At 49.5% G+C, this 15,930-nt stretch overlaps 1 non-coding gene across 1 annotated transcript; it reads left to right on the top strand.

The window, feature by feature from the left end:
- The first annotated feature begins 3,390 nt into the window (after nucleotides 1-3,390).
- Nucleotides 3,391-3,497, top strand: LOC120364736 (U6 spliceosomal RNA). The gene has a single exon (XR_005579884.1). It is a non-coding gene; the product is annotated as a U6 spliceosomal RNA (small nuclear RNA).
- Nucleotides 3,498-15,930: the final 12,433 nt, after the last annotated feature.

The following is a 15,930-nucleotide window of genomic DNA, read 5'->3' as shown; positions in this document are numbered from 1 at the left end:
GTCTATTTTGTCTTTTGCTGCCAATGCTTTTGGTGTTTTGGTCATGAAGTCCTTGCCTATGCCTATGTCCTGAATGGTTTTGCCTAGATTTTCTTCTAGGGTTTTTATGGTGTTAGGTCTTATGTTTAAGTCTTTAATCCATCTGGAGTTAATTTTAGTGTAAGGTGTCAGGAAGGAGTCCAGTTTCTGCTTTCTGCACATGGCTAGCCAGTTTTGCCAACACCATTTATTAAACAGGGAATCCTTTCCCCATTGCTTGTTTCGAACACACTTTTCATGTGCGTTCAAGTAAAAGCATAGAAAACCTCCATGCTTTTACTCAATGCAGTTCCTTTCGCCCAGAACACCTTCTATCTGCTTCTTTCCAGAGGATGTAAACTCTTCATCCTTTAAATCACTCTCCCATGAAAGACTTTCATAAATGCTCCAGCAAGTCACTCACTCCACTTTCCCACAATAGCTGGACTCTCCCTCTAACACATTTACAGTGTCTGCCCTGGAATTATTCCTGTGCCTGTTCCTACTGGATGCTGGGAACTTGAAGCACAGATGAAGTGCCTTATACATCTCTCTAGCCTTCAGGCCCAGCATATAGCAGGTGTTTTGTCAGTATTTAAAAATCAAGAACTGGGTGCAGTGGCTCACGCCTGTAATCCCAGCATTTTGGGAGGCCAAGGCACGGGGATCGCTTAAGCTCAGGAGTTCGAGACCAGACAGGACAACAAAGCGAGACCTCCATCTCTACAAAAAATACAAAAATTAGCCAGGTGTGGTGGCACATGCCTGCAGTCTCAGCTACTCGGGAGGCGGAGGTGGGAGGATTGCTGGGGTCCGGGAGGTTGAGGCTGCAGGGAGCTGAGATGCTCTGTACTCTAGCCTGGATGATAGAGCCAGACCCTGTCTCAAAAAAACAACCCCAAGAACGCAAATGTATGAAGTCCTTATACATCTCACGTCACTCCCAGTACATTACACATATTGACTCATTACATCCTCCCAGCACTCTTATCACGAAGGTTCCTTTATCAGCCCATAGGTTACACATTCAGAACCTGAGGTACAGAGAGGTTGAAAAATGTAGTCAGGCTAGGCACAGTGGCTCACATGTATAATCCCAGCACTTTGGGAGGCTGAGGTGGGTGGATCACCTGAGGTCAGAAGTTCAAGACCAGCCTGACCAACATGGTAAAACCCCACCTCTACAAAAATATAAAAATTAGCCTGGCATGATGGCGTGTGCCTGTAATCCCAGCTATTCGGGAGGCTGAGGTGGGAAAATCACTTGAATCCAGGAGGCAGAAGTTGCCGTGAGCCAAGATCACACCATTGCACTCTACACAACTCCATCTCAAAAAAAAAAAAAAAAAAAAAAAAAGCCGGGCGTGGTGGCTCAAGCCTGTAATCCCAGCACTTTGGGAGGCCGAGGCAGGTGGATCACGAGGTCGAGAGATCGAGACCATCCCGGTCAACATAGTGAAACCCCGTCTCTACTAAAAATACAAAAAATTAGCTGGGCATAGTGGCACGTGCCTGTAATCCCAGCTACTCGGGAGGCTGAGGCAGGAGAATTGCCTGAACCCAGGAGGCGGAGGTTGCGGTGAGCCGAGATCGCGCCATTGCACTCCAGCCTGGGTAACAAGAGCGAAACTCCGTCTCAAAAAAAAAAAAAAAAAAAAAAAAAGAAGATGTAGCCATCTCATACTGTAGTCCTAGCTACTCTGGAGGCCAAGGTGGAAGAATCACTTGCACATAGAAGGTTGAGGCTGCAATTAGCTATGATCACAACACTGCACTCCAGCCTGGGCAACAGAGCAAGAACTTGTCTCTAAGAAAAGAAGAAAAGTAGCTAAGAATAAACACTAGCATGTGGCAGAGATGGGATTCAAACCAATAGTAACAAATAATAGTAATGAGTTGATGAATAATAAGCAGTGAATAAAAGAACTAAAAGGGAGAAAAAATCAGATTAAGAAGGGCTTCCTCAGGATCAGAAAGGACGTGCTCCTCATCAAAAATGAAAAGATAAAAAACGCTCAATCCAAATCCAGTATTTTAATAAAGAAACATATTTTTCCTCCTTCCCCCCCCCCACCCCCTTTTATTATTGCCTCCCACTCAAGAACTGAGAACTCTGCAGGTAAAAATAGCAAACCTGAAGGAGTTTGAAGGAAGCACTCAGTGGAGCAACCCCACACAGCTGTGATCCCTGAGGGCGGTGGCTCTTGGGTCACAGCTACCCCCTGAGGGCAGAACCTGAGAGGGAGGCCCCTGGGTAAGGCTGAGGACAGGCCACGGTGCAGTCCTGGAAAGGTCCTTTGCCCTCAGTCCCAACACAGGTCATGAGATTTCCTGTCTCAGGCGTCCCTTAGGGATGAGTTGCAGTGGCCTCTGGGCCAGGAGATCTGGAGCCCTGCTGTGGTCTCTTCAGCCCGTACTCACTGGGCCTACCCTGCCTCTCTATCACCCCAGGTCTTGGCCTCAACCCCACCAGGAAGTCCACTCCCATATCTTGCTCCGGTGAAGCCTTCTCAACCCCTAAGAAGTAACAGAAAACAACTTAAGCTGGCTGAAGCAACAGAGGGGGCTTTAACAAAAAGATCCAGCATTGCAAGGCACCTCAAGGCGGCAGCGCTGCCAAATGACCCTAAAGGGCAGGATCAGGGTTGGAGAGACCATTATGAGCCCAAGTGCCACGCAGCTTCCTTTTTCCTTCTCTGCCCGCCACAGCTCCCCCGATTAACATTTTCTAGAACTTCCACCTGAGCCAGTGTCAGGAGAGAGCTCTGATTGGCTGGCTTGGGTCAGGTGATCAGCCCTCCTCCAACCCACAATGGCCATCTTGAAGAGTGGGGTCATGTGACCCAAATACAAACATGGCTGCCAAAGCCTGCCCTTGACCAGGGGAAGAGTGAGGGATATTAACAGCTAAGAATCGATGGCTGATGCCTGCTCATTCTTCACCTCACTCTTCCTGTGGAACTAATCTCTCTGCAACTCAATTTCCTCTCCGCTTGTGTTTTGCTTGCTGTTTGAACTGGCTGTATGTGTGTCTACCTCTGCGCATGAGCACACATCAGGACTCTAGCCTGTGGTACACATGAACCCTTGACCTCTGTATCTAGTTCAACGCCATCCTGAACCTGTCTTCAGGGCTGACTTCACAGGTGTAAAACTTGGGCTTGCACACAGGGCCTAGTACATGGTTAATGCTCTGCTGTTGCTGTCTTAAAACTTTTTTTTTTTTTTTTTTTTTTTTTTTGATACAGAGTCTAGCTCTGCTGCCCAGGCTAGAGTTGAGTGGTGAAATCACTGCCCATTGTGTTACCGGAAATGGGTCCCAATCCAGACCCCAAGAGACGGTTCTTGGAACCTGTGCAAAAAAGAATCTGGGTGCTCACTTCGGCAGCACATATACTAAAATTGGAACGATACAGAGAAGGTTAGCATGGTCCCTGCGCAAGGATGACACGCAAATTCGTGAAGCGTTCCATATTTTTTTTTTTCTGTAGTAAGAGCTTGGGAGCAAACACGTTTATGAGTGTGTCAGAATCCCATGCTTAAAATACCCTCTTAAATTATTTTCTAGTCTTTTTGTACAATGTCTCATTGTAATCTGTCTTCAACTATTTTATCCAAAATAAACCTCCAGAAGAAAGTAAAAAAAAAAAAAAAAAAAAAAAAAGAATTTGGGACAAGGCTATAGAGTGAAAGCAGGTTTATTAAGGAAGTAGAGAAACAAAAGAATGGTGACTTCATAGGCAGAGTAGCCCCAAGGGCTGCTGGTTGCCCATTTTTATGGTTCTCTATTTTTAAAGACAGAGTCTCACTGTGTTGCCCAGGCTGGAGTGCAGTGGCACAATCTCAGTTCACTGCTACCTCTACCTTCCGGGTTTGAGCAATTCTCCTGCCTCAGCCTCCCGAGTAGCTGGGATTACTGGCATGCACCACCATGCCCGGCTATTTTTGTGTTTTTGGTAAAGACAGGGTTTCTCCATGTATGGTGTCCAACTCCTGACCTCGGGTGATCTGCCCGCCTCAGCCTCCCAAAGTGCTGGGATTTTTCTGTCAATCTAAAACTACTCTAAATTAAATAATACACTAAAAAAGAAAACAGACAAGAGACAGCCTGGGAGAAAATACTTGCCATATACAAAACAAGGACACTTCATCTGTACAAAAAAAATAAACAAAATTAGCCAGGTGTGATGGTACGTGCCTAGAGTTCCAGCTACTCAGGAGGCTGAGGTGGGAGGATCCCCTGAGTTTGGGAAGTTGAGGCTGCAATGAGGAAAACTTTTGTAGGAAGAAAACATAAGAATGCCTATAATTTTTTTTTAACCTTGTAGAAAACAACCCAGCCGGAAAATGGGCAAAGGAAGGAAATAGCAAATTCACAGAGGAGGGGACAAACAGGTCAATACACACAAGAACGGATGCCTGCCCGACTACCCTGTCATCAAAGAAATGCAAATGAAAACAACATGAACCATCATTTTCTCCCAGTGAGACTGGTAAGAATTAGAGCAAATTGATGATGTTCAGTGTTGAAGAGGGCGTAGGGAAATGGGTGGTGTAGGCAGGTAAAATGGTACCACCTTTGGAGGGGGCAAGGAGGCAATTTGGCTATAACTTTTCTTTCTATTTTATTTATTTATTTATTTATTTATTTATTTATTTATTTATTTTTATTTTGAGACAGAGAGTCTCTCTGTCACCCAGGCTAAAGTACAGTGGCTCATCTCGGCCCACTGCAACCTGTGCCTCCCTGGTTCAAGCAATTCTCTTGCTTCAGCCTCCCAAGTAGCTAGGATTACAGGAATGTGCCACCAACACATTCACGCCTGTAATCCTGAGTAGCTGGAATTACAGGCATGCACCACCACTTATGGCTAATTTTTATATTTTTAGTAGAGACAGGCTTTCACCATCTTGACCAGGCTGGTCTCAAACTTCTTGCCTCAGGTGATCTGCCCGCCTCAGCCGCCCAAAGTGCTGAGATTACAGGTATGAGCCATGACACCCAGCTTTGAGGGTTTTTTTTTTTTTTTTTTTTTTTTGAGATGGAGTCTTGCTCTGTCGCCCAGGCTGGAGTCCAGTGGCGCGATCTCAGCTCACTGCAACTTCTGCCTCCTGGGTGGGTTCCAGCGATTCTCGTGTCTCAGCCTCCTGAATAGCTGGGATTACAGGCGTCTGCTACCACACCCGGCTAATTTCTGTTTTAGTAGAAAAGGAGTTTTACCATGTTGGCCGGTTTGATCTCAAGCTCCTGGCCTCAAGTGATCCATCTGCTTCAGCTTCCCAAAGTGCTGGGATTACAGGCTCGTGCCCGGCCCGTAACTTTATTTATTTATTTATTTATTTATTTTGAGATAGAGTCTCACCCTGTCGCCCAGGCTGAAGTGCACTGGCATGATCTCAGCTCACTGCAACCTCCACCTCCCCAGTTCAAGTGACTGTCCTGCCTCGGCCTCCTGAATAGTTGGGATTACAGGTGCGTGCCACCACGCCCTGCTAATTTTTTATATTTTTAATAGAGATAGGGTTTCACCATGTTGGCCAGGCTGGTCTTGAACTCCTGACCTAGTGATCCACCAGCTTTAGCCTCTCAAAGTATTGGGGTTACTGGCGTGAGCCACCACAGCCAGCCTGAAATTGCCACTTTCATCTTAATTCTCATGCTGCTGGTGTCAGTGTTGGTCACCTGGCTGATCTACTATTTGTCAGGCTTCTCTACTGTATTATTATTATTTTAATTTTTTTTATTTATTATTTTATTTTATTTTTTTTTTTTGAGACGGAGTTTCGCTCTTGTTACCCAGGCTGGAGTGCAATGGCGCGATCTTGGCTCACCGCAACCTCCGCCTCCTGGGTTCAGGCAATTCTCCTGCCTCAGCCTCCTGAGTAGCTGGGATTACAGGCACGCGCCACCATGCCCAGCTAACTTTTTGTATTTTTGGTAGAGACAGGGTTTCACCATGTTGACCAGGATGGTCTTGATCTCTTGACCTCGTGATCCACCCGCCTCGGCCTCCCAAAGTGCTGGGATTACAGGCTTGAGCCACCGCGCCCGGCCCTCTGTATTTTTATTTTTTGAGCCGGAGCCTTGCCTTGTCACCCAGTCTGGAGTGCAGTGGCGTGATCTCTGCTGACTGCAACCTCTGCCTCCTAGGTTAAAGCGATTCTCTTTTTTTTTTTTTTTTTTTTTTTGAGACGGAGTTTCACTCTTGTTACCCAGGCTGGAGTGCAATGGCGCGATCTCAGCTCACCGCAACCTCCGCCTCCTGGGTTCAGGCAATTCTGCCTCAGCCTCCTGAGTAGCTGGGATTACAGGCACCTGTCACCATGCCCAGCTAATTTTTTGTATTTTTAGTAGAGACGGGGTTTCACCAGGTTGACCAGGATGGTCTCGATCTCTTGACCTCGTGATCCACCCGCCTCGGCCTCCCAAAGTGCTGGGATTACAGGCTTGAGCCACCACGCCCGGCCTAAAGCGATTCTCTTGTCTCATCCTCCCTTGTAGCTGGGATTACAAGTGCGTGCCACCATGCTTGGCTAATTTTCGTATTTTTGGTAGAGATCCAGATTCACCATGTTGGCCAGGCTGGTCTTGAACTCCTGACCTCAAGTGATCCACCTGCCTCAGCCTCCCAGTGCTGGGATTACAGGTGTGAGCCACCGCGCCAGCTTTCTCTACTGTAAGTTACTCTTTTCTTCCCTTGTCTCTTGTCTTTTGCTGTGTTTATAGTGACTTTCATATAGAAATTTGACATATTCAGTCTCGTTAGAGCTGGATCTCTGGCGTCTAAAGGAGAGCAGCCATGGCCGTGGCAGCTACTAGGTTTCAAGTGCTCCTGGCACACCTAGCCCTGTGCTAAAAGCTTCCAAACATCACCTCACTGGCCCCTCAGCACAACCCATAAACTTGGTCCCGATGTTGTCTGCATTTCTTAGATGAGAACACCGGAGCTTCCAGCCATGAGCCACGCTGGAGCTAGCCAGTGGCAAACTCAAAATTCATACCCTGGCCTGTGTGACCCTGCACGTAACTGCTTAAATGTAGAATCCAGGCCAAGAGATGCTTGTCCAAGTCTGTCCAGCAAGTGAGCGGCTCTGCCCAGGCCCCTCCCTGTGGCCAGGCCACCTCTGACACCACTGAGTCTGCAGTTATTTCTCACCCACCACGCCCAGCTCTGACCTCAGCCCCCGCTTCAGGCTGCCCATTCCTGACCCTCCCCCAGCTCGTGTCCTTTGGCTGCTATGGCTTCTAGCAGCCCCAGGGGAAGAGACCCAGACTTCCCAGCAAATAAACACCGCCCACAGATTTCCAAATATACGGAGATAAGTGCTCCCTCTCGCCACAGCTGAGACTGGCTGGAATTCCAAATGTCCCGTGTAGCTTCTGCTTCTCCTGGTGATGGGCTCTGGGTCCTGAGTTCTCAATGGAACAGCACGTGGCCTCCTCTGTGTAGTGGAGGTGGTACCTGCACCGTGGGACGTAGTCATCAACAACGGCAGTAGTAGGAACGAATAGCCACATCCTGGTTTGGGTGCGTTTTATGTTTATTTATTTATTATTATTATTATTCTTTTGAGACGGAGTTTCGCTCTTGTTACCCAGGCTGGAGTGCAATGGCGTGATCTCGGCTCACCGCAACCTCCGCCTCCTGGGTTCAGGCAATTCTCCTGCCTCAGCCTCCTGAGTAGCTGGGATTACAGGCACACGCCACCATGCCTAGCTAATTTTTTGTATTTTTAGTAGAGACGGGGTTTCACCATGTTGACCAGGATGGTCTTGATCTCTCGACCTCGTGATCCACCCGCCTCAGTCTCCCAAAGTGCTGGGATTACAGGCTTGAGCCACCACGCTTGGCTATGTTTATTTATTTTTAAGGACAGGGTCTTGCTCTGTCACCCAGGCAGGAATGCAGTGGCACCTTGTTTTGTTATTGTTATTATTATTGTTTGAGACAGGGTCCTGCTCTGTCACCCAGGCTGGAGTGCAGTGGTGCGATCTCAGCTTTCTGCAGCCTTGACCTCGCAGGCTCAAGTGATCCTCCTGCCTTAGCCTCCCAAGTAGCTGGGACTACAGGCATGCACCACAACAGTGGGCCACTTTTTTTTTTTGTATTTTTTGATGAGATTTCACCGTATTGCCCATGTTGGGAGTGGCACCTTCTTAGCTTACTGCAGCTTTGAACTCCTGGACTCAAGCAGTGCTCCAGCTGCAGCCGCCACCCATGAGTAGATAGGCCTTGAATACATTTTATAAAACAATTGTGAGCAAAGTCTTCACAGACATCTTGGAAGCATCTCATCGTCAGGCGGAGCCCCTCTGTGAGTCGTCCAACAAGGTTGCTGCGCCTGTAATCCCAGCTACTCGGGACGCTAAGGCAGGAGAATTGCTGGAACCCAGAAAGTGGAGGTAGCAGTGAGCAGAGATCACACCAGTGCACTCTAGCCTGGGCGACAGAGTGAGACTCTCTGAAAAACACACACACAAAACAAAACAAAGCACTCTCTATTTGAACATATACAAAATTAGACACTCCCAGCTCTACCCACTACCCAAGCTGATCTTGCTTCACGTATATTCTTGTCCATTTCCCTCACCTTTGAAGCAAATCCCAGACATTGGATTATTTCATTCATCACAATGAAAATAATCTAAAAGATGAGGAGTCTTTTATCGGCATTATTATTGTTGTTAGAGACAGAGTCTCCCTCTGTCCCTCAGGCTGGAGTGCAGTGGCACGATCCCCGCTCACTGCAACCTCTGCTTCACTGCAACCTCTGCTTCCTGGGTTCAAGCAATTCTCCTGCCTCAGCCTCCTGAGTAGCTGGGACTACAGGCGCATGCCACCAAGCCCAGGTAAGATGGAGTTTTACCCTATTGACCAGACTGGTCTCGAACTCCTGACTTCATGATCTGCCCTCCTCGGCCTCCCAAAGTGCTAGGATTACAGGCGTGAGCCACAATGCTTGGCCTCAGCATAACTATTATATCAAGCAAAAAAAAAAATTTTAAGAATAAATAAGGACTGTATTTCAAGGATCATTTCTATAGTTTGTTACTAAATAAGTTTCTCTAAACATTAAAGCAAAAAAATTTTTAAGAAGAAAAAATAGGCCAGGTGAAGTGGCTCACGCCTGTAACCCCAGCACTTAAGGCCGAGGTAGGTGGATCACTTGAGGTCAGAAGTTTGAGACCAGCCTGGCCAACATGGTGAACCCTGTCACTACTAAAAATACAAAAATTAGCCAGGCATGGTGATGCATGCCTGTAATCCCAGCTACTTGGGAGGCTGAGGCATGAGAATCACTTGAACCTAACAGATGCAGTTTGCACTGAGCCAAGATCGTGCCACTGCATTCCAGCCTGGACGATAGCGTGAGACTCTGTCTCAAAACAAAAAATAAATTATTACATTATTTTTGCTCCTAAAAAAAAAAAAAGTTAGCCAGGCATGGTGGCATACGTCTGTAATCTCAGCTACTTGGGAGGCTGAGGAAGGAAATTGCCTGAACCCAGTAGGTGGAGGTTGCAGTGAGTCAAGATCGCGCATTGCACTCCAGCCTGGGCAACAGAGTGAGACTCCGTCTCAAAAAAAAAAAAAAAAAAAAAAAAATCACCTAAGCATAGTGGCAGTTGCCTGTAGTCCCAGCTACTTGGGAGGCTGAAGCAGGAGAATCACTTGAACCCGGGAGGCGGAGGTTGCAGTGAGCTGAGGTTGCGCCACTGCACTGCAGCCTGGGTGATGGAGCGGGTCTCCATCTCAAAAAAAAAAAAAAAAAAAAAAAAAAAAAAGCCTGGCTGTTTGTCCTGTAGGGATCCCCACCCTGCATTTTGCTGGTTGCAGCCCCACGGTGTGATTTAATATGTTTCTCTATCGACAGGGGTTCTTGTAAATTGGGGGTTGGATCTAGAAGCCTGATAAACTGCAGCCTTGACTTATTTGGGCAAGAATGTTTTCGAGATAATACTGTTTCTACCAAGAGGAGGTACATACTGTTTGGCTACCTCTCTTTTTGTGATGTTATCTTATTACTTTATTTTCTTAATTTCTTTTTTCTTTTTCTTTTTTTTTTTTTTTGTGAAACCGGGTATTCCTCTGTGGCCCAGGCTGGAGTGCAGTGGCGTGATCTTGGCTCTTGGCTCTTGCCTCACTGCAATCTCCACCTCTGGGTTCAAGCAATTCTTCTGCCTCAGCCTCTTCAGTAGCTGGGACTACAGGTGCACGACACCACGCCCAGCTAATTTTGTGTGTGTGTGTTTTTAGTAGAGACGGGGTTTCACCATGTTGGCCAGGATGGTCTCAATCTCCTGACCTCGTGATCCGCCCCCATCGGCCTCCCAAAGTTCTGGGATTACAGGCAAAAGCCACCACACCCGGCCCCTGATTTTAATTTTTATCAGAGCAACCTGTTTGCTTAGTTTACAAAATCAAATAGTTGAAGACTTAAAACCATCAGCCCTTTGCACTATTCCATGCCAACCCCAGGGCACTCTGGGAGGTGCTTCCTCTGAGATTTACCTCTGTATTTCTAGATAATATGCTTGCATTGCAGTTTCTTGGTTTTTCAAATTTGGACACCATCTATTGACTTTCTACTATGGAAGACAAGTACTTAACTCTTCTGTCTCCTTCCCACCCCTGACATATATTCTTTCTTCAGGTCTTCCAAATAGTTATGTTGTGATTTTGGTTAAAAAACATTTGTTGATTACATTCTTTTATTATGTAAATATTATTTACAGCTGAGACGCTTAGTGTTCTAAGTGTTCATTTCCATTCTGGAACTTGTTTTGATTTCATAACTACGGGACTGGGGCTTGATTGTTCAGCGCTCCCAGAGTCCTGCCCAGAGTAGAAGCGGGTACACATTTGCTAAACGAACGAATGATGCTTGAGAGCTAAGCATGGAGGCTCACGCCTGTAATCCCAGCATTCTGGGAGGCAGAGGCAGAAGGATCACTTGAGCCCAGGAGTTCGAGACCAGCCTGGGCCGTATAGCAAGAGCTTATCTCTACTTTTCACTTAAGAAAATTTTGAGGGGCTGGGCACAGTGGCTCACACCTGTAATCTCAGCGCTTTGGGAGACCAAGGCGGATGAATTACCTGAGGTCAGGAGTTCAAGACCAGGCTGGCCAACATGGTGAAACCCCATCTCTACTAAAAATACAAAACTTATCTGGGCACTGTGGTGCATGCCTGAAATCCCAGCTACTTGGGAGGCTGAAGTGGCTCAATTGAACCTGGGAGGAGGAGGTTGCGGTGAGCTGAGATCACACCACTGATCTCCAACCTGGGCGACAGAGCAAGACTCTATCTAAAATATAAAATAAAAATAATTTTTAAAAAAGAGGGTCAGGGCAGACATGTGCCAGTAAATTCAAAAGATGAGAGAGGGAACCCCAAATCGGCAAGTTCCCCTACCTGACCCAAGTTTTCTAAACTCTTTTGGATGCTGAAGCCTCATTCAACAAGTCATTCATTCACTCAATTCAGTTAACAACTATTAAATGAGCACCTATTAAGTGTCAGGTATTGGGAATACAGCAGGACACAAAACATATCAAATTCCTGCCTCATGGAGCTGACATTCTGGTGGGGGAGACAATAAGTAAATGTCAGCCAGAATAAACGGGGTAAGAAGCAGAGAGGAAGGATGGGCTGGGGAGAGCTATATTGTTTTGTTTGAGAGACAGTCACGCTCTGTGGCCTAGGCTGGAGTGCAGTGATGCGATCTTGGCTGACGGCAGCCTCCACCTCATGGGTTCGAGCAGTTCTCCACCTCAGCCTCCTGAGTAGCTAGGATTACAGGAGTATGCCACCATGCTGGGCTAATTTTTTTTTTTTTTTTGAGACGGAATCTTACTCTGTAGCCCAGGTTGGAATGCGGTGGCACGATCTTGGCTCACTGCAGCCTCCGCCTCCTGGATCCTCGTTCAAGCAATTCTCCAGCCTCAGCCTCCCAAGTAGCTGGGATTATAGGCATGTGCCACCATGCCCAGCTAAGTTTTTAGTAGAGACAGGGTTTCACCAGGTTGGCCAGGCTGGTCTCAAACTCCTGACCTCAGGTGATCTGCCTGCCTCAGCATCACAAAGTGCTGGGATTACAGGCATGAGCCACCGTGCCTGGCTATTTTTGTATTTCTAGTAGAGACAGGGTTTTGTCATGTTGGCCATGGCTGCCCCCGAACTCTTGGCCTTAAGTGATCCGTCCCCCTCAGACTCCGAGAGTGCTGAGATTACAGGGATGAGCCACCTCGCCCAGCCGAGACCAGTTTTTGATAGCGGTCAAGGAAGGCCTCTGTGATAAGGCAGTTAATGAGCAGAGATGGTGAGGAAGTGAGGCGGGCATTTCAGGGGAAGTACTTCAGGTAGATGGATGGGCAAGTGCAAAGGCCCTGAGGTGGGATGTGTGTTGCTGGATTCCAGGAACCACAAGGAGCCAGGGTGAGCGAAGCCCAGGGAGAGGCCTCCGGATGAGGTTGGAGACTCCCGGAGCGGGGGGCGTCCCGGGCCATGGAATTTACTCTGCACGAACAGGGAAGCCATTTCTGAGTTTTGATCAGAGAAGTGCCTGGACCTGGCTTTCGTTTTAGAGGCGTGTCCCTGGACCTTGTGTGGAAGGTAAATGGCAGAAGGCGAAGCTGAACGTGGCCACCAGCTGGGAGGCTGCAGAAATGATCCCAGTGAGAGATGACAGTGGCTGAGCCAGGGCTGCGGTGCTGAGGGTGAGGGAGGAGCGCAGAGTCTGGATGTATTTTATTTTGAAGATGGGCTGACAAGGCTGGCGGTGGGTGCGGACGTAGAGTGACAGTAAAAGCGTCCCCTGCTTGCTTTGCTGCCTCCCCCATTAGTGCAACCAAGCGGCTGCATTTCCCTGGAGATGTTTATTCCCGTCTCTCAGGCGCTGTCCTGGCGGGAAGCTGGGGAAGACGTCTGGTCAGGCCCAGCGTCGCCCTGGTTTAGGAACTGGAGTCTCCATTTCATCTCCCTCATCCCACTGCCCCACTTAGCGCTTAACTCCGTTCTGCTTCATCGCAGAGCAACCCGTCAGGAAAGAGTCACCGACCACGGAGGCTTGCATCCTTCCAGCTGCCTCTGGTCTGCGGACACTCAGCGTCATCACACTAACTAGACATTGTCTGGTGTCTGTGTTCAGGCGGTGACAATCATGAAGACGAGGGTGGAGAGGTGGGACCCATGGCTCCAGGTTGGGAGTGGGGACAGAGCAAGGGAAGGCCCAGGAGGCGTCCCACACAGGCGCAGGCTGGAGCAGGGACCCAGGCCTGCCACCAGCCGTCACTCACACATCCGCCTCCTGCTGTCAGGTCTGATGCCTTCTCGGGGAAGGAGAGGCCCCAAGTGCCCCTGGCCTCTGGGAGCAGCTACTGGTGGAGGTGGAACTCAGGCAGGGGGAACAAGACAGAGGATAAAGCTATACCAAGTAGGCCAGGTGGGGTGTGGGGTGTGGGGTGTGCGGTACTCGGCTGTGTGGCCCAGTGAAGCCCGCGCCTCCCTCTGAGCTTCCCTCTGCACCCCTCCCAGTGGGCCCCCCTCGTCCTCCATGCTCACGTGACCACAAGGAATCTTTCTAAGCTGCTACTGTCCCTCCTTTACTGAACGCAATGGCTCCACCCTGCTCCTCAGGGGCAGTTCAAACTTTGTTCTTGCCTTCCCAGTCCTTTTTTTTTTTTTTTTTTTTTTTGGGACGGAGTTTCGCTCTTGTTACCCAGGCTGGAGTGCAATGGCGCGATCTCGGCTCACCGCAACCTCCGCCTCCTGGGTTCAGGCAATTCTCCTGCCTCAGCCTCCCGAGTAGCTGGGATTCCAGGCACGCGCCACCATGCCCAGCTAATGTTTTGTATTTTTAGTAGAGACGGGGTTTCACCATGTTGACCAGGATGGTCTCGATCTCTCGACCTCGTGATCCACCCGCCTCGGCCTCCCAAAGTGCTGGGATTACAGGCTTGAGCCACCGCGCCCGGCCCCAGTCCTTTTTTTTTTTTTTTTTTTTTTTTTCCTTTTTTGAGATAGGGTCTGGCTCTGTCACTCAGGCTGGAGTGTAGTGGCACGATGTCGGCTCACTGCAACCTCCGCCTCCCTGGCTCAAGTGATCCTCCCACCTCAGTCTCTCAAGTAGCTGGGACCACATGTGTCCATGACCATGCCCAGCTAATTTTTTTTTTTTTTTTTTTTTTTTTTGAGAGGGAGTCTCGCTCTGTTCCCCAGGTTGTAGTGCAGTGGTGTGATCTCAGCTCATGGCAACCTCCGCCTCCCAGGTTCAAGCAGTTCTCCTGACTCAGCCTCCCAAGTAGCTGGGATTACAGGTGTGCGCCACCACCACTCAGCTGATTTTTGTATTTTTAGTAGACATGGGGGTTTCACCGTGTTGGCCAGGCTGCTCTTGAACTCCTGACCTCAGGTGATCCGCCCACCTTGGCCTCCCAAAATGCTGGGATTACAGGCGTGAGCCACCATGCCCGGCCCTTCCTGGTCCTTTGAGCTCTGTCAGTTGCCACCCTCTCAGCCCTGACATCCTCCAGATCCACCTTTCCTCTGGGAAACTGTTTGCCTTGTTCTCCCTGTGTGCCAGCTGTTCCCCATCCCCGTGCCTGTGCACCTGCTGTCCCCTCTGCCTGGAGTGCCCTCCCAGCTCTTCCATTGGGGTAGCCCACACTCAGCTCTGCTGGCCCCTCCTCAGGAGCCTGCCTCTGGTGCCCACCCTCCAAGGGCCAACCTTGCCTTTCTCGGGGCACCTTTGCTCCTGGGGTGTGGTTCCTCTACCAGGCTGGACTTCAGTGAGCAAGCGCCCCTCATCCTCGCTGAAGTCCTCGCCCTAGCAGGGCTCTGGGTGAGCCTTGCCAAGTGTTGGTTGAGTGACTGCTTGTACCCGAAGCTCAGAGAAGGGAGACCTGGCCTGGCTAGGGTGGGGCAGGGAGGGTTCTTTGGCAGCCACAGTGAGAGTAGGTGGTTGGGAGAGAGTTTCTTCCTCGCAAACTGTTGACCATGCAGGTCACTAAAGGAGAACCCACCTCCTGCGAGGCCCCAGGATGGCCATCTGGTCTGGGGCTGGACCCACTTTCCCAGATCCTGACGGCCCTTCCCTGCCACCCATGGCCCTGCCAAGGCCAGCCAAGGTGAGCTGAGGACACGCCGGGCTCCAAATGCTAGGCTTCCGAGTCACTCACTGAGCCGGTGCTTCTATGGGCTGGCCCTGGGCTCAGCACAGTGTGTGCCCTGGCCCCGCTCATCCTCCAGCACGCTTCGGGCCAGGTGCTATTATTAACATCCCCATTTTTCAAAGAAGGCTGCTGAGGCTCATAGGTGAGACCTGCCGGGGTCACACAGGGAGAACATCCTGGCACTGGCTCCCAAGAACCAAGGACCAACTGCTCTGAGTGTTTCACATGTATTAACTCAACTACCTTGTGAGGCAGGACAGCCAATCTGAGGCACAGAGAGGTTCAGTGACTTGTCTGATGTTGCCCAGCTAGCAAGTGGCAGAGGCAGGATTCAAACTCAGGCAGTTTGGCCACAGAGGTTTTACTCTCTAGCATGATGAAGAGGGTGGTGAGGGGCAGGTGATGATGGTGTCGCCTCCCTGGACACAGCACACTGCAGTTTGCAAAGCATCTACGTGCTCAGCATCTCACCTGCCCTTCAGCCCAAGGGAGAAATAAAGATCATGATCCCCATTTTATGGAGGAGAAATTCGAAGACCAGAGGAGGGCAGGGATGCCCCCAGGGTCACTCAGCAAGTTAGTTGCAGGGTGGAGGCTTGGACCTCAGGCTTCCGCCCAAGCCTGAGCCTCCTCCTGGCTCTCCTGACTGGTGGACACTCTGAGTTTGGTGCCTCCCAGGGAATGGGGCTTTGGACACCCAGTGCAGGCAGAGGGCTCTGGGCTGGGAGGTGGGAGCT

The sequence above is a fragment of the Saimiri boliviensis genome, chromosome 6 (assembly GCF_048565385.1).
Source record: "Saimiri boliviensis isolate mSaiBol1 chromosome 6, mSaiBol1.pri, whole genome shotgun sequence".
In the NCBI taxonomy this organism is placed as follows: Eukaryota; Metazoa; Chordata; class Mammalia; order Primates; family Cebidae; genus Saimiri; species Saimiri boliviensis.
This window is presented reverse-complemented; position numbering and strand designations above follow the sequence as displayed.